The sequence below is a fragment of the Notamacropus eugenii genome, chromosome 2 (genome assembly GCF_028372415.1).
Source record: "Notamacropus eugenii isolate mMacEug1 chromosome 2, mMacEug1.pri_v2, whole genome shotgun sequence".
Classification (NCBI taxonomy): Eukaryota; Metazoa; Chordata; class Mammalia; order Diprotodontia; family Macropodidae; genus Notamacropus; species Notamacropus eugenii.
The window spans coordinates 84,373,404-84,397,651 of NC_092873.1; the positions used below are offsets into that span (position 1 = coordinate 84,373,404).

General features: G+C 40.2%; 1 long non-coding RNA gene across 1 annotated transcript in view; it reads right to left on the bottom strand.

The window, feature by feature from the left end:
* Nucleotides 1–24,248, bottom strand: part of LOC140525869 (uncharacterized) — a 39,835-nt gene that overhangs the window by 15,448 nt on the left and 139 nt on the right. The gene's annotated exons all lie outside the window — the stretch shown is intronic.

The following is a 24,248-nucleotide window of genomic DNA, read 5'->3' on the forward strand; positions in this document are numbered from 1 at the left end:
AAGGAGGGAAAAATAGACACCCTCACAAACATACAACACATACACCCATAGTTGGGTACAAAAATACATCTCACACAATAGGGAAAGTAGAGAAGGGAAAGGGGGGAATAAGTGGAAGGACAGACGAAAAGAAAGATCAGTCTTACCTAAGCAAAACAATCTCTAACTTCGGATATGCAATAACATATATAGCTCTTTTGAAGGTGGCAAAGAACAGGAATCTGAGATATAAACTGGGGAGTGGCCAAGTAAGTAGTGGTCTATGGATATGATAGAATACTGCTGTGGCATAAAAAAAAAATGAAGGAGAGAGTTTCAGAGAAAACTGGGAAGAGTTATATGAACTCATGCAGAGTAAAGAGAGCAGAACCAGGAGAATACTTTAAGAAAAGGAAAAATTTGAAATAATGAGGAATTCTGATAAGTATACTCACCAACCACGATTCCCAAGCACTAATAATGAAACATGCTACCCACCTCTTCATAGAGAAGTGAGGGACTCAAGAACGTAGAATCAGACTTTTTTGTGGACATGGCCAATAGGGAAATATGTCTTATTTAAGTATACATGTTTGTTACGAGTGCTGTGCTTTTGTTTTGTTCTCAGTTGGGGAAGGGGGGAAGAGGAAATAAAGGTGGATTTTTGCTGATTTTTTTTTTTTTGCTGAATTTTTTTGAAGAGAAATGGAATTGGGACACAATGTCCAGCTATATAACAAAGAAGTGATAGCTCTCCATGCAGGTATTTTTCTCTTTACACATTCTGGGATAATATAGGCAGACAACCCAGAAAGATGTGGAAGAAAAAAATCGTTGAGCTTGAAACTGGAGATTGAAGTCCTTAATTCTTTCTACCTATGTGACTCTGAGCAAATCATGTATCCTCTCTGCTAAGCTACAGTTTTGTCATCTGTAATATGGGGGTAATAATGATTAATAATATATCTCAGAGGTTTATTTGAGAAAAGTACTTTGTAAACTTTAAGAGGGATGTGACCTGGACCTGTATGTAGTTTTTTTTTTTTTCCAGGAGAGTTGGTGGTTAAACATTTACCAACACACTCCTAGCTGGGAGCCTCCAGTGAAGTGAAAGATGAGGACCAGTGGAGGGCAAGGTCTGTCTCATTTTCCTCCCCTCTTTTCCGCACCCCATCCCCTGTTTCTCTTACCTCCCTAACAGTCCTATTGCCCATAGGAGTCGCCTCAGGGAATGGAAGAGACCTGGCCTAAAACAGGGGAAGGGGCTCCACACTTTATCTCGTTGATTGGTCCAGGCTTGGTCCAGCTGCTCCAATAAGAACCCCAATCGCAGCTCCCCCTTCCGTCTCTAGGCAGAACAGCCTGACTGTGAATGAATGGGAGAAAACCGGAAACCCAGCCCCAACGGGAAGCAGTTTGGAGGAGCTAGGGGAGCCCACGGAGAAGATCCCCCTCCGCACTGTCCCTCCTCTGCATGCAGGCATGTCACACACACACGCACGCACACACACACGCACACACACACACACACACACACACACACACACACACACACACACACCCCTCCTCCTCTACTCCCTCCTTCCCTCTCTCCCTCCTTCCATCCCTTGAAGACATGTCTTGGGTATTGCTGAGAAGCCAGGAGACTTCCTCTCCACCAGAGCAGAGACCGAGACTTGGGGTAGGTGGAGGGGCTCTGGAGAGACCCAGGGACAGGTACCTGTAGCCTGAGAGGAGGGGAGGGGCGGGGAGAAGGGGAAAGGCGGAGCCCTGAGGGATGGCAGATTCTGCTGCCCTCTTCCTTCCTCCTCCTCTGCTGCTGCTGTGCCTGCATCCCTCCCATCTCCAGCTTCCTCTAGCATCCTCAAGGCCCTCCTTGCTACCAGATGAGCTCAAGCCCAGGGGCTGATCACGTGGGTCTCCTTCCTAAAACCATGTGCTTTGAGGAAACAGAAACAGGAGAGAAAAACATAAGGGGAAATTTAAAGAGAGAAGGTAAGGTGGAAAGAACTCCTTCTAGGATGTCAAGAGATCTGATTTCTAGTCCAGGCTTTGCCACATCTATGATCAATGGGCTTCACTTTCCTCTTTGTAAAATCAGGGCTTTGGAGTAGACTTGATAAAACAGGTATTCCTTAAGTTCTTGCTTTGTGCAAGGTATTCTGTTCTCCACTAGGAATCCAAAGATTTTCAAAAGTGACACAATCTCCACCTTAAAGGAACTTAGAGTCAATTTAAGGTGGGAGTGGGAGACTTACAATTTGCACATACCTAAGTATATTAACAGGTAGACTGTAATGGAGGCAATGGAAGAATAAAGACAGTTTTCTAGGAAAATTTGAGCTGGGAGAGAACCCTGAGGGAATGAACCCCTACAGAATGGGGAAATAGGGAGTGGACTAGGAGTTTACACCATCTCCACTGGGTGAAGGTGGGGGTGGGGTGGGGAAAGAATGTAGTATGTCCAAGGCAGGATCCTTCTGGCACTGCTGTGACAATTGGGAGGGAGGAAGAGACTGGAGGAAGTGTCCTGGGTTAGAGTGGTAGAAGGGGCCAAGGTCAACTCAGAATTAGAGTTGTCAATTAATAGGTATGTATTAAGTACTTAGTATGTGCTAGGCACTGTGTAGCTGCTAGCATTGCATAGATACCAGTACAGCATTTGGGCTGCACAGCTACTCTTGTTCTTGCTACAGGTCTAGCCCACCTTCTTTTCCAAGAGGAATTTCTCTGATTTTGTGCACCACATCTTGTGCACAATTCTTTGTCAGTAGTATTGCTGTGATCCATTCATGTCCTCCAAATATCTCTCCTTTGCCCTTTGCATGATAGGTGGCCTTGATCTTTCAGAGGTTATGCTGTTCCATGATTCAGATACTTAGCAGCACTCGAAGAATACTGATGTTTCATTCTGTTTGTTTCTGTTTCAGAAATCACTATGTGATTTCCCAAATGTGATACAGCCCTTTCTTTTCTTATTCACTTCTAAATCTACTTCATTATCCATCTATGATGACTGGCCAAGATCTGTGTACAAGTGGACCAGTTCTATAGGCTGTACATCCAACTACATATAGAGGTTGGTGAAGGCCTGTGAGCTGAATCCAGCCCACTGCCTGGTTTTTGTGTAGCCTCCCCAGCTAAGAATAGTTTTTACATTTTTTAATAAAGCTTTATTTTAAAATACACAAACCATTCTTAGCTCACAAACAGAAACAGGCATTGTCTGGAGTTGACTCACATGGTTTGCCAACTCCTACCATGGTGTATAAAATATGTATACCTCATTCACTTAGTTTTCCCAGGGTATTTAGTTAGATCTAACTCTTTTGAATGATCAGGGATCTCATATAAGTAGCCTGGAGTTGATGTAATCAGCACTGTCATCTGTAACCAAAAGTATCTGGAAGACCTCAATATTTATAGGGAATCTATTATCTTCCATTAGGTCTCTGCACTGGACAGCCTTCATGACAGTGCTACACACCTTTGGCAAGTTATGTGTCTCCCTGTGTTATTCCTTGCTTAATATTAAGTATTAGAGAATTATTGAACAGTGCTATCAGTTTTGTTGCATCTTTCAAGGAGTGTTGTATGATTTTAACACATGCATGGAGGACACTTTGTTGGAGGCAATTCTTTAATGGCATTTTGATTTACCAAATCAAATGCTTTTGTGCAGTCAACAGACAGTAAGCACAGTAAGATCATTTACTCTCTGTAGCTTTCATTCAGTCATAGGACTATAAAGAAGTGGTCTGCTATAGAATACCATTTGTAAGAGCCTACCTGTTCCTTTCTAGTACGTTCAAGGATAACCTTGATATGTTTGTTGTTTATTCTCATTTCACAGTTAGGAGAAAGTAGGAATTTATTATCAATGTTTTCTTGATTACCATGTCCATTTTTTCAAGTGTTTAGTGTCTTCACTTTTTTCAGACATTTCAAGGATTAACCTTCACCATGAACCTCCTTTCTGTATGTTCAGTCTATTTTAACTGCTCTTCCTATCTATATTTTCTGTAATGTCATTTCTGCCTCCTTTTGTAGCATGCTTTTTTATCCTTCTGTATGATGTTTGAATCCAAATGTGGAAGAAATAGTTTGTTATAAAAATCTTGACAGATCTTTTCCCTTTTTTTGTCTGTGCTGTCCTCTTTTTCATTTCATCCTTAAGTGTTCTCACAACGATGTTGGTTTAAATTAGGTCTTTCACCAAACTTTCTATAAATTTATTTTTCCCTTCAGCTGCTTCTTACTGTTCTGAAATGATACATCTTATAACCTTCCTAGGTCCAATAAAATTTCACAAATGAATTTATTGAAACTAGTATTGACCTTGACTGCCTGCTGAAGTGGCTTTTTTACTTGTCTTCTTTATTCTGGAAATTGATTTATATCACTTAAATTTCAGTAGGAATTGGCTCTCCTTGGTATCCATGTTCCATTTTTTTCCAGTGTCAATACTTTGTTTTCATGAGTGAAACAGAAGTTGTTTTAAATTATACTCTATATCTTCTTCTCATTTTTATTCTAATTTGGTATTGATTTTGATCTTTGCTCTAAAATATTGATGGTCTTACTGTGCATAGACAGCTGACTTAGAAATGACTATGACATTGGTAAACAGGTATTTCCTATCTATGAAGATATACCAAAGTTCATTTATTGTTTTGTTGGTAGATACTTTCCATCTCCTGACTTCCTTCTGAAAGAAAGTGTTCCTGATACATAGACATAAACCATCAGTCATCTATCTACAAGACTTTGGTTTCCTTCATTTCTTAACTATTGATGATGTTTTTCCCATTCCCCAGTGTTTACCTTTGCATTTGAAGTCATCTTCATTTGGAAGGTCTAATTTAGTTTTTTGAAGAATTTCCCTACCTCTTCCTCTTCTGCAACAAATGTTGATATGTAAGCTGAAATTATCTTAATGACAAGTGGGTATTTTTCCTCCAAAATATTTATTTTGAGCATTTTGATGAGATATTCCATGAAATTGTGTTTTCTGTTGCCTTTGGGCCGTGATACAGTTAACTACACTGGCTCCATTTTTTCCCCTTTGCAAAGAGAAAGTATAAGCTATCCCTTTGTTCAGCTACAATTTTCTTGTAATTTTTTTGTTTCAGTTATAATGAAAATTTCCATAGGAATATAGTTTAGTTCTTTCAGTACATGGACCTATCAGATTTTGGATAAGGATAACATATTTATGGTGCCAATGTTATTGTTTATAAATTGTCTAAAAATTATGATTCTTAGCACCTTCTGCCCTTCTTCACTATTCTGCCCTAGTAAGTTCAAAACCAGAACTCATAGGGTTGAGGGCCATTTTATACTTTTAACAAAATAAATCACCACCATTCTAATGGTGATGAAATTCTTTGTACTTAGGTTGGATGGTCCTCAGAAAGCAAACATATTCAAATTGTACTGTGTTGACATAGTTTTAAATTAATTCTGATTAACCTCAGAGGGCAGAACTAGAAGCAGTGTGGTAGAAATGGAGGGCAAAGATTTAAGAAAGATTTAAGACTGATAGAAAGAAAAACTTCTCAACAATTAAAATTATTCAAAAGTAGAAAGGGTTGCCTTAGGATATAGTAGGTTCCTCCTCATCAGAAGACTTCAATCAAAGACTGAATGATAATCATGTCAGAGTTGGCAGAATTGTCTCTGAGGTCTTCCAACTCTGAAATCCTGTGTGATTCTATGAGAACCAAGAATCTGTTGGATAGAATTGAGTCATCTCTTTGCCCAAATGAGGCACTGAAGTAGGACTTCAGTGGCATTTGCTGGTGCATGACCCTTAATTATATACTAGCTTTTTTTTAAACTAAAAATCTCAGGCAGGCAGTGCTCCAAGGAAAGAACTTTGAGGGTATAAAGGCCAGGAAGCATCATCATAGCAAACATCTGTTCCACACTTATTATATGCTAACTGCATTCTAATCTTGGCATCACTTTATTATATAAAGTAGAGAAAATCAGTCCTCTACTTATCCAAGTCCCACATGTCCTTCAAGTCATATTTCCTCTGTAAAGCTTTCTCAAACTACTCCAGATTGTGGTAAACTAGCTCTCCTCTGATCTCTATGGCATTTATTTTTCCCACTAGTCACTTAACACATTATTTGACTTCAAATCCAAAACCATTTACTATACTATGCTGCCTCGTGATTATAATACGCTCCTTCTTCTCTTATTCTGAAGTTTCATGAGTCCATGATGCATGGAATTTTAGAGTTGGCAACAACTTAGTTGTGACTTACATATGTTGATACCAATCTTTCCCTGTGAAATACTATAGGGTTGTTAACCCATCCTCCTCCCCCAGTGGGGAATCATATGCCATTACTACTAGTTTGCAAATTCTTTGAAGATGAGGTCTCAAGAACCTCATTCTCATTTAATCTTGTCATTGCCCCAATTTCCTTAAGCCCAGAGACAAAGTGATTTGCTCAAGGTCATAGAGCCAGAGCCAGGATTTGAATTCAAGTCCTCTGACTTTAGAGTCAGTTCTCTTTCATCTACACCATGCTGCTATGTCTCTTTGCAACTCTTCACACAGGGCATGAGGAAGGATGCAGCAGACCGGATAGGGCTCTTTTTAATTCATTTTACTGAGGTTTTTAAGTTGATTATTTCCATGTAAGTAAATCAGTATCTCTCTCTCTATGTCAACCCCATCTTTATCTTAGGACTCCCCACCTCAGGTTCACTTTGGACTTATGTTCCCTCTCTTCTTACTAATTTACTCCTAGGGTACAAGTAATACTAGAAGAGCTTGAAGAAAATCTGGATTTTTCTGCCCTCCTTCCTTAGCCTGGGTGTTCAATGTTTAGGGTACGCAATGGATGACTCAGGATCTATCTTGCAACTATATGCCTTCCACAAACATATCTTGGTGGGTTGTGAGATAAGAGAATGAGTTGGCAATGGTTATAATTGGTTATTTGGGTTATGAAAAAGGAATAGTCAAAATTTTCACAGAAAAAACCTGGTCTTATTTAGAATGGACTTTAAAGATCATCTATTCTACCATGTTCATTTTACAGGTGAGGAACTTGAAGCTCAAATAAATTAAGGGACTTGCTCATGGTCATAGAGCATGTTCTTGGCAGAGCTGAGACTAGAACCCAGGTTTCCTGATTCCTAATCTGTTGTTCTTTTCACTTACTCAACTGATGCCTTCCCAATGTCCTCATTTGTTTACTGTTCTCTATATAAATAAATTCCTTTTCTTTGCCCTAACTTCTTAAACCCTCAGCATAGCTATAATCCCATTGGCATCCATTCAATCAGTATTCAAAATTTATTTATTGACTACCTACTATGAAGCATTGGGAAGGACTCAAGAGAAACAACAAGGAAAAGCTGTGTGTATGTGTGAGAGAGAGAGAGAGAGAGAGGGAGAGATTAAGTACTACAATAGGAGCTGTCCAACTTCATAGAAGTGAGAGATCCATGTCGATTGAGGTGCCCTAGTGAAGAGAAGAACAGAGAGAAAAGTAGGAAGAATCAGGGAGAAATAAGGAGAAGAAAACCTAGCTTAACAAATATAAGAATTGCCACACTGCATCAGGCCCCTCATCAGTAGTCCAAATCAAGCAATTAACAAACACCACAGTGGTGCGAGCACCATGCTTGTGCAATATTCTTTCTCTAAGACGTAAGGGATGGTTCATTGGAAAGTGTAGTGGCTATCTTCCAAGACACCTTCCTCAGCGATGAGGAATTAATCCCTAAATCCATTAATTTTAACATCTATTACTACTCTTGGAGTACAAAATTAGAGGCAATAACCTCTAATAACCATGAGTGCTAGCTGATAAGACATTGGGTAGCACTTGATAGTACTAGCGCTGTCAATTATCCATGTCCTAAATCATTCCAATTCCATTTTGAATTCCTACTCACACCACCACCCCAACTCTGTCCCTCTCACCAATCAAATAAGGAAGCAGAGTCCTTCATAGGAGGAATTTTCAAACACCTCAGACAGCAGCCATGGTTTCTGAGCCCACTCTGGAAAAGCTGCTTGAGCAAGTGACCTGTAGCATCTTCCTGGAATACATTTTGGACCCTGAGCATCCCATATGGCTCCAGCTTATGCTGAACCTAAGGGCTGTGGCATATGCAAGTCCACAGAAGAAACTACAACCTGAACTTTATGCCAGAAGCCTTTCCAAAAGAGAGACATCAGACCCAATGGGATTTTAGCCAATTTAGTGCTCAGCTTTATTACTCTAGAGCCCCAGAGTGGACAGCCACCAAGGGAGTATCAGTTTTGTGAGCAGTTTGGGGAAGGTGACATTTTCTACTTCAAGAGGATGAGTGCTTCCAGTGTGGAGTTTACAAAGATCTGAAAAAGTACAAAGATTATTTTGAACTGCAGATGGAGAAAGATGCTGTACCATACAAGGTAGGAGAATCATCTTTTCTTTACAACATCCTAGTTACTATTATCCTCTAGTCCCCCATGTCATTTTTCCTCCTTTCTTTAATAGTTCAGTACCTGGTTTAAGCTTCCTCCCCACCCCAAATTTAGGGACTTCATTGTACATGTTGATTGTCTCCACACACATGATACCCACAAATAATGCTGGTCTCCTCAACTTCCATGCTGCGTATCTCCATTTCCCCTCATTCACACAGAGGGATCATCATGCTCTTGATCCCACTATTACCTCTAGCTGTTTGACCTTCATGATCCAGAATTCAGAGCTTCCTTTCTCAGACTGTAACTGTTTATCCTTGCTTCTTGTCCTCTAACTCACTCCTCAACCTTTTCTTCATCTCTTTCATTCTCTCTAGTCACTCTCCCCCTTCCTGCTCATCATCCCTGCTTTCTTCATCATCATCCCTGCTCTGACCTCATTTTCTTCACTTCACAATCTCGACCAGGTTCAACTTCATACCTGTGTTCTTTGTTGCCTTGTCATTATAATTGCTCCTGCCTTTTCAAATCCTACCTCTCAGTTACTCCCACCTTCTCTACTCTATTCCTGTTCCCATAGGTCTGAACTCTTCTGGAGGAAGTCCCATAACTGTGCTAAATCCACTATAAAATTACATTATCTAACCTCAACTGGGCTTTCCCTATCAATACCTTTACTCATCCATGATTGAGTCTAGATATACTCCTACTCACAGAGACCCTTCCAAACCTTATCTCTTCAAGCTACCTACATAACCCCTTCCTCTTATCAAAAGACCTTACCTTATACTGTTTTTTTTTTAAAGGCCAACTGTGTAAATATATACTCTTCTTTAGTTCTATGCCTCAAATTCTGTCATCATTCCCCTTAGCTACAGTGTAAGAGGAAGAGGTAGACTTTCTCCTTGAAAGCCAGTCCCTCTACTTGTGCCCGTGATGCTATCACTTCTAGACACTTGCCCTTGATCATTCTCTTCTCTCCCTCTTCCTCAGCTATTCTTCTGCTACCTATAAACATGCTGAGATCTCTATCCACAAAAAAAAAACCCCTTTGTTTGACTCTGCTACTTCTCAGACTCTTCCTTTCTATCCTTCTCAAACTCAGACTTTTCAAAGCTAAACTGTCAGGTAAAGCCATCTACATTTATTCCTTCCATATCCTCACCTTCCACTCATTTGTCAGCCCCTTAAAATCTGACAATCAACTCATCAATGAAAATTACTCTTCCTAAAATTGCCAACAATCTTGTAATCCCCAAATTCAGAGGCCTTTTCTCATTCCTCATCATTCTTGACCTCTCTGTAGTATTTGACACTGTCTGCTCCTCCTGTATACTCTCTCTTCCCTGAGTTTTTATGATACTGCTTTTTCTTGTTTCTCCTCCACCCTCTTTGAACACTCTCAATCTCCTTTGCTGGAGCATTCCTACCCACCTCTTATGTGTGGGAATGTCCTGGGTCCTCTTTGCTTCACTTTCTCATCATTTCCCATGAGTTCACTAATCATCTTTAGGTAGATGACTATAAATTGACCTACCCAGCCCCCATTTCTTTCCTGAGCTCCAATTATGCATCACCAGCTGTCTGCTGGACATTTCTATTCAAATGACTCATTAGAATCTCAAATATACATAAAACAATTCATTATCTTTATTTTCAATTCACTCCTCTTCCTAAATTGTCTATTTTTCCTGATAGTATAACCACCTTTTAAGTCATTCACACTCAGAACTTGTCATTCTCAACTTTTTTCTCCTTCACCTTCCAAGTCCAATCAGTTTCCACATCTTGTCACTTTTACCTTCACAACACCTCTTCTCTGGACTATTGAAATAGCCTCCTAAGTGGTTTCTTAGCCTCTATTCTCTTCCCCACTCCAGTCTATCCTCTATGCAGCTGCCAAATTGATATTTCTAAAGCTTAGGTCTGACCATAACATTTCTCTGATCAAGAAGCATCAGTATCTTCCCATTGCCTCTAGGATAAAATATAAATGCCTTTTTCTGGCATTTAAAATCCCTCATAATCTGGCTTCAAATTTTCTAGGCCTGTGCACCAAACATACCATCCAAGCTTTCTTGCTTTTTCTCATATGTGGCATTCAATGAGCTACCTGCATTGCCTTTACACATCTACCTCAAACCAGGAATGCTTCTTCACTTCTGCCTCTTGGAATCCTAATCTGTATTTTAGACTTAATTCATGTGCTGATTCCCACCGAAGACCCTTCCTGATTCTTCAGTTAATGCTCTCCCTCAATCCTGAAATTACTTTGAATATATTTTGCATTCATTGATCTATGCACATATTTTTTTCTTCCAATAAAATGTAAGTTCCTTGAAGGCAGGAGCTGTTGAGGTTTTTTAATTTCCTACATAGTGCTGGACACTTATTAAGTGCTTACTGAATTGAATTATCTTCTCATCCAAAGAGAAGACATGGTTAAGAGTTTCTTTTGTATCATTACAAAATCCCAGCACCTGCCTGCATTCCACAGCCCTATCAGCAACACCAGTAATCATGTTTCTCTTTCATTTCTCACCTTGTATTTATAACATAACTAGTACATTTACCCATAAGTACACTATCCATGGGTGGGAAGTTTGAACCTGCAGGTTGGCTGTAGTATTTGTTGAGACTGCAGAGGATGAAGCAAGCATTAAAAAAAGCTGACAGTGACAATAATAGCAAAGTTCTTGCTGTGTAGCCTGTCTTGACAGATGCTAGTGTTAACTGAGCCTGACAGGCTTCTAACCTGTGGTTGGCCAGAGGCAAACAGAACAAGCTAGAGACAGGAGAGTCAGGAATCAAACAGAAGTTTAACTTCAAAGTGAGGGAAATGGCTTGCAAGCAAGGAGGGGAATCTAGTCACATGTGCCAGGACCCCACCCCTAATGGGGGGAATCTGCTTAAATGTGGCTAAACCTTGATTTATATACTTGTGGCTAAACAAAGAGTCAAATAGTGTAGTGTAGCTACAGTAGTGAGGCACAACAGCAACAGTGAGGTGGGACTGTCTAGTGACAAAATGTTTGTTCATAGCAGGGCTTCATGTCTAGGCCTGTCAGTATTTGCTTAAGTTTCAGGGACCATCAGTTCCAGAAGGTGAGTGCAAAGGATTATTGTCACAAGATAATAATATCTTGACACCACTTTGGTTTTGGTTTGACTGTTCCTTTACTAGGGAATCTAATTCTTCTGGAATTCTAAATTTCATTCTCTTCCTAATTCCAGTCAAGAAGGCATGAGATGTCCAATGGTTTTAATATTTGGTAAGCCCATTCTTGGATATCGATTACTCTAATTCTCTCCTCCTTCCCTCAGAGGAAGCTAAGCTTTTGATATTGTGCTGACTTTTTAGGAAACCTAAATTGTAATCACAGTTCTATCACCAACATGTGTTGCTAAAGTAAGTTAACCTCTTTGGGCCTCAGTTTCCTTGTCTATAAAATGAGCAAGCTTGATAAAATAATCTCTGATGTCCCTTTTAGATTTCTATTGGATCACCTTTAAAACTGTCTGGCAGACCAGGATGGCATTTGTATGATTTGTATAATAATAACATGCATAATTTGCTTTTTTAGTATGATTTTAACACACACACACACACACACACACACACACACACACACACACACACACACACACACACACCCCTTAGTGAACCTCATGAACTTAATGGTTATTGAACATTAAATTTTATGTACCTCTTTCAAAACTGTTTTCTGATCTTTATTAATATTCATTTTTTTTTGCTGTGTTGTCATCAAGGTATATGTAGTTTTTGGTTATTTCTTATACTCATTCTCATGTACAATACAGTCTTCATATTTGAATGAATAAAAAATTATCCAACACTTTCTGCCAAAGAACTGTACTAATCTAGGAATACAAATAGAAAAGCAAAGATAGTTCCTGACCTCAGGAAGACAACATATTATAGGGGAGTGGCAGCCAGGAAGGGTTGTTTTGGTATGGATAATATGGCTGTCCATTTACATGCCCTTCCAAAGGCAATGGTAGTGTAAATTTTTATTAGTTCTCAGAGCAAGAGGTGGAAAGGGAGGCAGTATAGTATCAGAATAGAAAATGGCAGGGATGAAGATGAAGATGCACAAAACTAGGGATTTCATAGCTGAGGAGCTTAGCTTCCTTAGGGCATGAATTCTAGACATCCAGTTTGGAAGGTAGAAAGCATAGCAGCAGAAAATGACAAGGGTGCTGATGAGAACAACAAAGTCATTTTGGAAGGGAGGGCAATCACAAAGGGCTTCATAAGTAAAATGGAATGATTCATCTGAGTCTTAAAAGAAACCAGGGATTCTAAGAAGCCAAGTTGAAGAAGATGGGCATTCCAGACATAAGGGACAGTCAGTACAAAGGCACAGAGATGGGAAATGGAGTTATCTTGTGTGAGAAGCTAAATAAAAGCCCTCGGAATTGTTTGAATTATCACATGTAGTGAATATTAAACAAAGTTGGGAAGTTTTAAAAAGATTTTTCTCCCAAGTCATAGAGATGAAAGAGGCTGAAGTACTTCTCTAAACTCCCTTCATAATAACCTGGTGTGGCCAAGTAAAGAATGCAGTTAATACTTGGAAGTTTAGAGTAGATTATAGGGAGCTAAATAAAGTTATTATACCAAGTACTGCAGTCCTTCCTGACTTTATCACTGTGGTAAACCAGATGGTCCAGATTCTGGGCTAGTGGTAGGAAGTTATTGGGGCCAATACATTTATCTCTGTTCCTGTGGTTGAGGCTTGTCAGAAGCAGTTTGCTCTTACCTGGAAAGCAGTTGAGTATACCTTTATTGTCTATCATAATTTCCCTTCAGAGTGCTATGATTCTGGTGGGCAAAGAGCTGAGGAGGCCTACTTCGTGAGGGCATTTATAACTATCACTGTATTGATGATGTAATGTTGACTGGGCCAGCAATGATGGAAATCTGATATCTGATGGAGGTTTACATAAGCAAAAATGGATGGGAGATCAACTCTGAGAAATATCAGAGTCTAACCTATTTGGTTAAGTTTTAGGGAACATACTGGGTAGAAAAAATTCAGATGTAGTCGGTAATAAGCTACTGACATTTGCTTCATCAAAATCATCAAAAATTACTCTCAGAGGTAACTAGACACTTTAAATTCTGAAGAATTCATATTCCTCATCTGGTTATTTTAATATCCCCTATTTACTAAGTCAGTTGCAGATCTTTTAAGTGGGACCCAGAACAACCTATTCCCTTTTAGGTCTAAAGACCTAAAGTGGGCCATTTAGTAATCTCTCCCCCTGGGTTCTTATGATCCTTGTGAGACTCATGTTTGTGAAGGTCTCTGTCCTTTGGTAAGTTACCAGTAGGTAACCAGACTAAATGATTGTTGGGTTCCAAAGTGTCCACTCATTATGCTGCTACTTTTGAAAATTAGTTGCTTACCTATTACTGGGACTTAACTATAGATGAGTTTAGGTCATGCCATCACCCTTCATTATGAACTGAACTATATTTAAAAAAAAAAAAAGAATTGTACATTATGAATTGACTGATGCAAGATGGTCGCTCTAACAAGATGAGTGACTTTCACTCTTAAATGGAAATGGGAAGTTGTGCTCACCCAGGCCTCTGTGGTGTTAGTGTCCTTCATGAAAAGGTTGTAATTTTGCTAGTAGTGTAGAATTGATTACCAGTTCCAATGTTTTGCTTTCCTCTCTAAATCAGTGGGCCCGTCTATAAGGACTTAGCTTTTGAGGAACCATCTTACTAGGTAAACCAATAGCTCTATATACAATTGATTGGACCTCACTTTCTCTATTAATCCAATATAGGAGAATGCCTTGAGGAATGGGAATGACAAATCTTCCCAATGGACTAAGCTGCAAGTCACAAGACAGCCTGTGAGGAAGCCATGAGGAATGGAGCAGATAAGAGCTTCATTTATACTGATTCCTAGGTGGTGGCCAAGAGTCTGACTAGGTGATCTACAGCCTAGAAGCAAAAAGGATTGGACAACCAAAGGTTCTTTTTGGAGTCAGAAACAAAGGAGGAATTTGCCATGCTTCCTACCACTTACAGTTATGAGCACATACAGTGCCCTCATGAAAATGATATGTGTGCATTATAAATATGGACATAAGGGCCACAATGCCATGTTGCAGTAGTTGTAGGACCTTATGATCCACTAAGGATGAGACAACTACTTCTGTGCAGCAATATACCTCATGCTGATTGGGGCATTCATTTCTGAAAGATCAGTATGCCATGAGTGATTTCCAACCTGCCTCCAACTAGCAAATTGATTACGCTGGCCTTCTTTCCCATCTCAGGACAAAAAGTTTGCTCTTACAGAAGTTAATAATTATTCAGGATATATGACATTATAGTATCAGTCAAATATGTTCTTTAAGAACATATCCCACCATATGTTCCTTAAGAATATATTCTTCTTCCCTATGTGTCTCTCCCTACCTCTGATTAGGGCACCCATTTTACAATAGAGATCATAAATTGACCCCATGTCCATTATATTCACTGGGTTTTTCATATCCTGTATATTCCTCAGACATCTGGCATTGTTGAATGTCAGAAAGGACTTTTGAAACAAAAGCTTTATTATCATCGCCTTGATCATTCTGGGATATCTCCTACCCTCCAGAAGTTGTAACTATAATAAATTAGCAACATTCTACAAGATTACTTAGATCTAGTCTCTAAGACTTAACTGATAAGGATCAACTACTTTTAGATATAGTCCAGAATCACACACACACACACACACACACACACACTTTCTCCACCCTTATTGTGACCCCTGCTAAGAATCACTCCAACCTTGAAATTTTTTCACCTCAAAAGGTTTTGTATGTCCTAGGAAAAAACAAACTGTTCACGTACCCCTTAATTGGCAGGTCTTACTCCACCCCACACCCTATAGTTAGGTGACTCCTTTCTAGAAAAAGGTTGATCAAGGGGTGGAATGGTTCTTTACTTTCTAATGACATGGGAAAAGTGAAGTTCTTTACATAATTATTCTCCTGGAAAAAAAGAAAATTCCTTATGCTTCTTGGTAGTAATCCTGAGTCCTTGGATGAAGGTGAGAGACCCCTCAGGGAAAATCCCCAGGGAAAAAGAAGAGTAATGCTGAAGTAGATACCTTTAAAGGGCAAGAATTTGGGATCACGTTCTGACAGGACTTCCATGGAGAGGGAGATTTGAGCCAGTGGACTAGAAAACATTGAATAGGTGGCAGCATAGGGCAAGTTCTCAATATCAACTCAGGCAGGCCCTGGAACAGGCTGCATACAAGAAGTTTATGACATCCTAGTTACCTTGCTTCAGATGTTCCTGACCTGTGATGGGGGTTCATGACTGTCAGAGGTATCATCATTGGTGATATGGTACTGGTGCTCTTGATTTTCATTACTGTTTTATATCAGGACACCCACTGTAAAGCATTTGTCATATCACCCTGCCCAACTTAGGGTATTTTGATATTGTTTAATATCTTTATTTTTACTTTTTTTCCACTAATATTTATCTCCTTCAGTGTTGCCTATGGTAAGTTTTTCATATCTCTGGTTCTGAGCTGTTGAAGAGGGGTGTTATGGACATTTATGTGGTAGAAGCTCCCCTTGCAGATTTTAGGGATCTTGACATCAAGGAACAGGGTGTGGTAGGAATGACATCCTGGTGGAGGGGTACCATCAGGGTTTGGTTGATCTAAGGGACTAGGGCTTGAACCAGTAATGTAATTTCATTGTATGTAGGCTGGACTAGTTCCCATTTAGAGAGAGAAAGTAAGTAAATTTATTTTTGTTGAATTTTTCGGTCCATGAATATTTCATTATATTCCAGTCCAAAGTATGAATGGCCTGGCCCAGAATACATATAATACAATGTACGTATTATAGCTATCTGTGTTAGTGTCTCATACCTCACTAGACTCACCTAAATTTGTATCTCCCTGAACACTTCTCACAGTATTTAATATTTGCTGAATTTGCACTCTGACTAAATATATCTAGATATAACTTTAAGCCCTTCCAGAGAAACTTTTGAGACCCTGCAATGGTGATAATTTGGGACAACTTGATAATCCTATGACAACATGCTTTGTTTCCTTTTTTCCTTTCCTTAAAAGCTATTCTAAAATTCTGAATGAAGAATTTGCTAGGTGCCAAGTAAATCAGCCAAGTCTCAGTTCTTTTGCAGGCTATTTGGGTTGCTTATAGGTTTTTGGTATTATTGTCGCTTTGAACATATGAATAATAAACATTTATTAAGCACTTACTATATGCCAGGAAATGTGCTAAGTGCTAGAGATACAAATAAGAAAAGGAAAAATAGTTCCTTTCCTCTAGGAGCTTACAATCAAACAACACACAAGAGGAAGCTGAGGGGAGGTGGGAGTGGAGGGAGATACCAAGCATGAAGGCATCATGATGATGATGATGATGATGATGATGATGATGGAGTAGAATCCAAAGAATGCAGCTGATGGGAAATAAAGAGTTCACTGGACTCTTTTTAAAATGGAGGCTTTGGGGAGTTTTTTGCTCCTCACAACTCTCCACGAGGGCAGAGAGTTCTAATGAAGTATAAATACCATAATTGAAGCAATTTCCATAATAATGAGTTTCCTGGTGATAATGTTTAAAAATTTTATTGATATATTGTTTTTGAATCATTTAATTTCCTAATTTATCCTTAATCTCTCCTCTGCCTAGAGATTCCTCATCCCTTATAATAAAGAACTTAAAAAAAGAATAGGAGGAGCAGTTCATTCTCTCATTTGTTAACCTCATTAGTCACTATGGCTTTAATTATCCTTCATGGCTATGCAGACTATATATATGCACACATATACATATTTATATATACATATGTATACATATAGATGTATTTGTGTATTATATACATATATTTCTAATCCCAGTCTCTGCTCTCACTTTCAGTTCCATATCAGCTGCTTTTGTTGAGCATTATAAACTGGGTGTTCCAGAGATATATTAAATAACTAAGCATCTCTAAAACTGAACTCACATTCCAAATTCCCCTATTCTAAACTTCCCTATTTCTATTGAAGACATGATCATTTTTAGTGTTTCAGATTTGAAATAGCATCATCCTAAACTCACTTTCCTTCAACCTTTCATATCCAATCAGTAGCCAGATCTTGCTTTCTCTACCTTCCCATTTCCCCCATCTGACCCTTTATGCCTGCTCACACAGCTACTACCTTAGACTACTCCTATTCATCCTATATACTACTGCCAAAGTAATTTTCCCCAAGAACAAACTAACCATCTAATGCCCCTATTCGGACAACTCCAGAGGCTCTTACCTCCCAGATAAAATATAATCTGGTTAGCTGTTAAAACTCGAAACAACCTGACTTTAACCTGTCTTTCTAGATTCAATGGACATTACTCCCCCTTCTGCCCTCTTCCATCCAGACAAACTGGCCTGCCCTCTGCTTCACACATATACCACCCCATCTCCTATTCCAGCCATCTCCCAGCCTCTGCACTAGTCATTCTCCATTCCTGGAATCTATTCTCTCCTTACCTCTACCTAAGAGTCCCTCTTTCTTTAAATTGCAGCTAAGGCACCATCTTCTGCCTTTCCTGATGCCCCCAGATGCTAATGTCTTCCCTCTCAAACTACTTTATATTCTATTACTTCTTAAATATTTGTATGTATTCGCTTTGTATTTATGGGGTGTGGGTGTGGGTGTGGGTGTGTGTAAAAGATGTACTTGCTCCTTCATTAGAATATTAACTCCTTAGAAACAGAAATTGTTTCATTCTTTATACTTTTATCCCCAATGCTTACATTTAATCAGTCAATAATTTATTAAGTGCCTACAATGTGCTATGCACTGGGGATACAAAAAGAGGGAAAAAGTTGTCCCTGCCCTCAAGGAGTTCCCAATATAATGGGAGAGACAGCAAACAAATATGTACAAACAAGCTATGTGCAAGATAAGTAGGAAATGATTAACGGTGGGATGGCACTAGAATTAAGAGGAATTGAGATTTCTGGAGAAGGTAGGATTTTAGTTGGGACTTAAGAGGAAATCAGGGAAACTAGTTAGATGGATATGAAAGGGGAGCATTCCAGGTGTGTGGTTGTTTGTCCTTTGTTCTCAAACAGGATCAATGACATCATAAGGGTGATGTCTTGACTTGTGCATGAATTAGATTTAAGTGAGGAAGACTAGCCCAAAGTCATCAGGCTCACTCTCTCCTTCAGTCATCAAAGTCCAGTGGCAAGGCAAAAGCCTGGATGATAGTTGATGCAATGGATGACCTTGGGCATTCCAAATTAAGATCTTTTCCAGGCCTCAGTTTGTCTGAGGGTATACCCATTCAATGACTAAGGGCTAGGTGAGAACTGAGACAAAAGATGGCCTAATTTAGGTAAATTTATATAATGGTAAATTTACCATCACAAAAGAATCAATCTGGGAGGGGAAAAGCCTCAAAGTTTTTTGCCCCCCTGGAAAATAATTACTATTTACACTCATTCTAAGCCATCAGAACCTAAACAATAAGCCTTGGAGGCTTAGGCCTGGGGCTCCATTTTACCAACTGGGAAACTGAGGGTGAAAGGGGTTAGATCACTAGTCCAGGGTCACACAGTTAATGTGTCTGAGTTAGGATTTAAACCTGACTCACCCTTTGTATATCCATCACCTAATACAATGCTTTGTACATATAGTAGGCACCTACTAAAATCTAGTGAAGCTTAATGAGAATAGATGACTTTTATAGTATGTTGAGGTTTTGCTCACACAAGGCAAGCACTCACAAGGTGAGAAAAAAGTGATGTTGAGATCAAGGAACCATAATGTTGAGAGTTCCGGTGCTTGGGACCCTAAAATACTGACACACCGCAGGTCCTGTCCAAATGATTTCCACCCAAGACTTCTTTTAAACAAAGTAAAACAAAGTTTATTAAAGATTTGCTATATTGGGTAGATTCTTAATAAGCCTCAGCATTTGAGTTGCTCATATTGACAAGCAGGCCAGATGGAATATCAGCTTATTGCTGTGTCTGTCCTTCATTCTTGAAGAGGACCATGACATCAAGATGATGACATGACTTGCAGTTGACTTTGATTTGAGTGAGGGAGGGCTGTACAAGGATAGCAACATCACTTTCTTCTCCTTGAATCTCAGCTAGATTGAATCTGAGCACCTTCTTCATGGAGACAAAAAGGATCTTATATACAGAAAGACAACTGTGGGAAGGATCTGGGGTGGTCTTGTAGTCTAAGGTGATGGGAGAAGTACTTTAGGGAGGGTTTTGAGGAGTCCAAGGAGGATTTTAAAGGGACTGGGGTGACTACAGGTCAGAATCAAGAGAGTGGGATTCTGATGTGATCAAGGGTGGGAAACTGCTGGAGGTAGTAGGGAGATGACAGTGGAGGGCCAGACTAGGTTATGGGTAACAGATTTAGGTATAAAAAGCCAGATTAAGTGGGAATATTCAAGGAGGTTCCCAGAGTCTGTACCCCATCATTCCCCCCCAAACAAATGGGACCCAAATTCTTTTGGGGGTAAGGGTCAAAGGTCTCAGCTTCTGAAACTGCTGTCCCTGCCTTGCTGGGTCCTGTTCAAGGGTACATAGCCTGAGGAGTCATCTGGAAGTTGATGGTTTATACTCTGGAAAAGACAAACCTGTGTGGGTCAGAGACCACTGAATCCCATAAAAATCAGAGACTTCTCAAGGTAGAAGCAAAGCAGTCAGATTTTATTACTATCTCACAAGAAAGGGCATCTCCTCTTTGATAAGTAATCAGGAGAGTGAGGCAATTACAGAAGGCAAAAATAGAAATTATATAGCCCTAAGGCAGATCCCACTCTGCTGCTGGCCTTTTACTCCCATTGTCTGGGAGGCAGACTCACAATCTAAATGCAACAGTCTACCCTGTGAATAGGGGACAAGGTAGCAGTGGAATAACCCATAGACATTATGTTGATGTGGCAACTCAAGGGGGTAAGGGAGGTTGTGTTATGCTGATATGGCAACCCAAAGGGGGGATAAGTTTCATATTCCCAAAAGTCACATGATTTCTGGGAAACAGAAACTTAGGCCTAACCATCTACTAAAAGCCTTTTGTTAAGCACTGAGAAGTCTTCACTAACTTCATTCCACTCAAACCTGGCAAGGAGGTTAAGCAAATGAGGACAAATAGGCACAAAAAGAGTATAGAGAAAGGACAGTTTCTCTGGAGAGAATTAAAGATGACTATGGCAAGACTAAAATATAAAAGGGCATGTTTGATAGGGGAGATTTTTGCTGTCAGATATCCCCTTTCTTTCCAAATCGCTCCATGGGCATGTAGAACATGGAAAACATATTTTGAGTCAGTAAAAACATCAACTGGCCTGGGGTCAAGTCCTAAGAAATGGGTTAGGACTCCCAAAGCCTGTCCTCTCCTTTCATCAACCTACAGAGTGAAAGGTTCTTCAAGATTAGATAGAGCTAATGCTGGAGTGATGGTCAATTTAGCTTTCAGAGTCTCAAATGCTTGGGGCCCCATCCTAGAAGGAGTGAGTCAGGGCCTTGAGTAGCAATTAATGATTGCATTCCCTCCCAGACCTTGGGCTTAATTGGATATTGACTGCAATGGGAGAATACTTTAGAATCTTGAAAGTGAACAACAGCTGGGGTGGGTAGAGTAGCTTGTGGAGGAGTTCCCTGATCCCAAACAATTGGCTCAACTGTCTCCCACCCACACTTCCAGGCGAACATGGGGAGGTCTGATGAACAGAGGGAAAAGGGAGATGGGAGGTTTAACTAGAGAAAACTGGCTGCCCAATTTCACCATTTGGTCTGTGGACCTGAAAGTTTGGTTGAAGAAGCAAAAAGGCTAGTCAATGTTAATGCATATAGTTTATTCCTTTTAAGCTAGTCTAAACTAGCAAACTTGTACAAGGAGCCAAAACACAAGTTCTGACTGTCTAATACAAGAATAACCAGGCTTAAATCTGTGTTAGGACAATCCCAGGATGTCTGTGTTCCTCAGATTTGCGGTTTCTATATGTGTTTAACAATACCATGAGAAAGAAATCTTATGAATTTGCAATTACAATTGAAGTTGTAAATACAATAAGAGAGTTGACAAAGTGTCAACTGAAATTATGACCCAGGATATGTTTTTTCTTTACCATTAACATGCCATAATGTAGTATATATCCACAAAATATTAAAGATATGGAAAAAAGTTCTGATGAGGGCTGGAAGGCAGGGGGTGGGGTGAGGCCCCCACAAAGATCAGAGTACCAGGGTCAGGTCGCCTGGAATGAATTCGCAGACTCAAGCATTGTTGAGGTCAAAGTAAAGATTTATTACACTTTTCAGCGGGCAAGAGTTCTTAGGGAAACTGCAACCTTAGAGGGGTACAGGTAAAGTTTATATAGGATATTCTCTAGTGAAGCATGTGCCAAGTATGATGACTTGGTGATTCAGGACAGGATTAGGGAGTAGTTAAGGAGTGGTTAGTTTTTAAAGGAACATGCATTTTTAGTATCTACTGTGCAGGTATTTGACCCAGAGTTCATCAAGAAATAGCCCAAGGAGGGGCTGCACAGAGATGTGGTTTTAGACCTGAAATATCACTGTCAACTAGAGGTCAAGGCTGACTGAGAAATACCCAGGTTGCTCTCATCAATGTCTTGTTGGACAAGATAAATGTAAGGGAGTATACATATGTCTAAGTCTAGGATACATACGATTGGCTCAGTGAGTAGTAAATGTCGTTATGACTCTGTGCACAGCCCATTCAGTCAGTATGCAGCTGGTTCAGACCAGTTTTATAGGTGTAACTGGCTGCTGTATCAGGAAGAGAGAGAAGAGTTTTTGCTGGGGCAGGCTTTGTCCTTGGACTGCGGAGAAACTGCCTGGGATAGTGTTTTAAGGCGAGGAAGAAGTGTGATTTTTAAAGATAAATATGATTATAGAATTGGGGCCCAAGCATATGCACCCAAGCATCAGTTCCATTATTCAAGATAGTATCTGTGGTTAAGGGTCACATCCTTAAACAGAGGGAAAAATACTCTTAAGTATATTTTGAGGCTAGGGAGAAATGTGATTTTAGAATTGGGGTCCAAGCACATGCACCCAAGCACCCCATCAGCTCCATCACTTTTACAACCATGGAAACTATCTTTCCTCCAATGTATCTCCTGGTCACATGGACATGGTTCCACAGGCGTTGGTTCCTGGGGCTCCTTGGGGAGTGGGGGATACACCGTGGAGGGGCACTCCTTGGACCAGTGACCCTACCTGTGACATGCAAAGCAAGTTTCCCCACTGCCCAAGTAGCCAGGCTTCTTCCAAGGGGGCACCCTGGAGGAGGTACTCCCTGGGTCTTTTCCTGGTCATGGCAGCAACCAAGAATTGAGCATGTTCTAGCTCTAACCCTTTCTCTGTTGGTCTCTGTTGTTAAAGACTCCAAAGGCTGTCTCCAGTAATTGGGCCTGAGGGGTTTGGGGTCCTACTGCCAATTTCTGCAGTTTCCTCCTAATATCTGGGGCAGACTGATTAATAAAATACATGCTAAGGATTGCTGCCCCTTCTATAGAATCAGGATCCAAATTTGTATGCTTTTTAATTTCCCTTTTTGAAAATTTATTTGCTTTTGAAATGCAGGACCTTCTAACAGGCAAATTATCATATGGTCTCTCTTTCCTCTATCCTCACTCTTTTGATAATCCCATCCTAGGTCACTAATGGCAACAGCAGTTATTCCAGGGGTATATTTTGTGGGGTCATTGCTAGCCAAATGATTGCCAAACTTTGAGGCGTGTTCCCAGATTCTCCTTTTCTCCTTAATGGTACAAGTAGAGAAGAGGACCATGAAAATCATTCCAAGAAAGCTCAAATTGTAGGGATATGTCTCTAAAACCCTCAGTAAACTTAGTGGGAAGATCTAAGATGGAAAATGGGATATGCACTCTAACTGTCCCACTGAGGCAGGACTTCCCTCGGGGAAAAAGCCCTAAAGGCACTGTGAGAACAGGGGCTGTGGGAATGCTAGCTGAATTGGATTAGGCTGCAAGGCCAGGGGATCCAGCTGGCAAGAAGAAAGATTAGCTGGTACCTGAGGAGGGAAAGGGGGTAATAAGTACTCCAGAGACTGCTGTGGGGATGGAGCTTGAGTAGGTGTTGCCTCAGGAGGAGGAGCTGAAGAGGGGGAGAGAAGGGGAAGTACTTCAGCAAGACCTGTGGTTGGGGGAGAGTGGGATGGGGTAGGAATTGGGGAGGTGGTGGGAATGAGGGGGTGGTGAGACCCTGGGGGCCCTAAGTAGGGGGTCACCAAAAATGTACACTTGACCCCCATTTCCCCTTTGAGGAGTGGTTGTAGCTATGAACATCTTACAATCTTTTCTGAGAACAGGGTTCCTGAAAGACCTTGACACAGGCCATTATGCAGGAATGCATAATGCAGGAATATTATCCATTTTCCTTCTTGGCAGCAGTTAATTCTAACTGCAAGAGAGTATTAATTTTTAAAGTCCCAAACAGTGTGGTAAAATAAGACCAACTTTTTCTTTAAGTTCTTTAGAGAAATTACCTCAAAAACAAAGACAGAAAAACACAAAAAGGTACCTGAAGTTTCCCCAATTCCCTAGCACCGAGAAAATTGAAAAAACTGGGCATACACTACCAAACAGGGCATCTGTCCCTGTCCTCCAAGCTTCAGAAAGTGTGCCCAGGTCCAACATAACCACTGGAACCAAGAACTGTACCAGACAGCCTCCTAGCTATCTAACCTACCAACCCTGAAAAGCACCTCCAAGGTACTTGGAAATTGAGAAG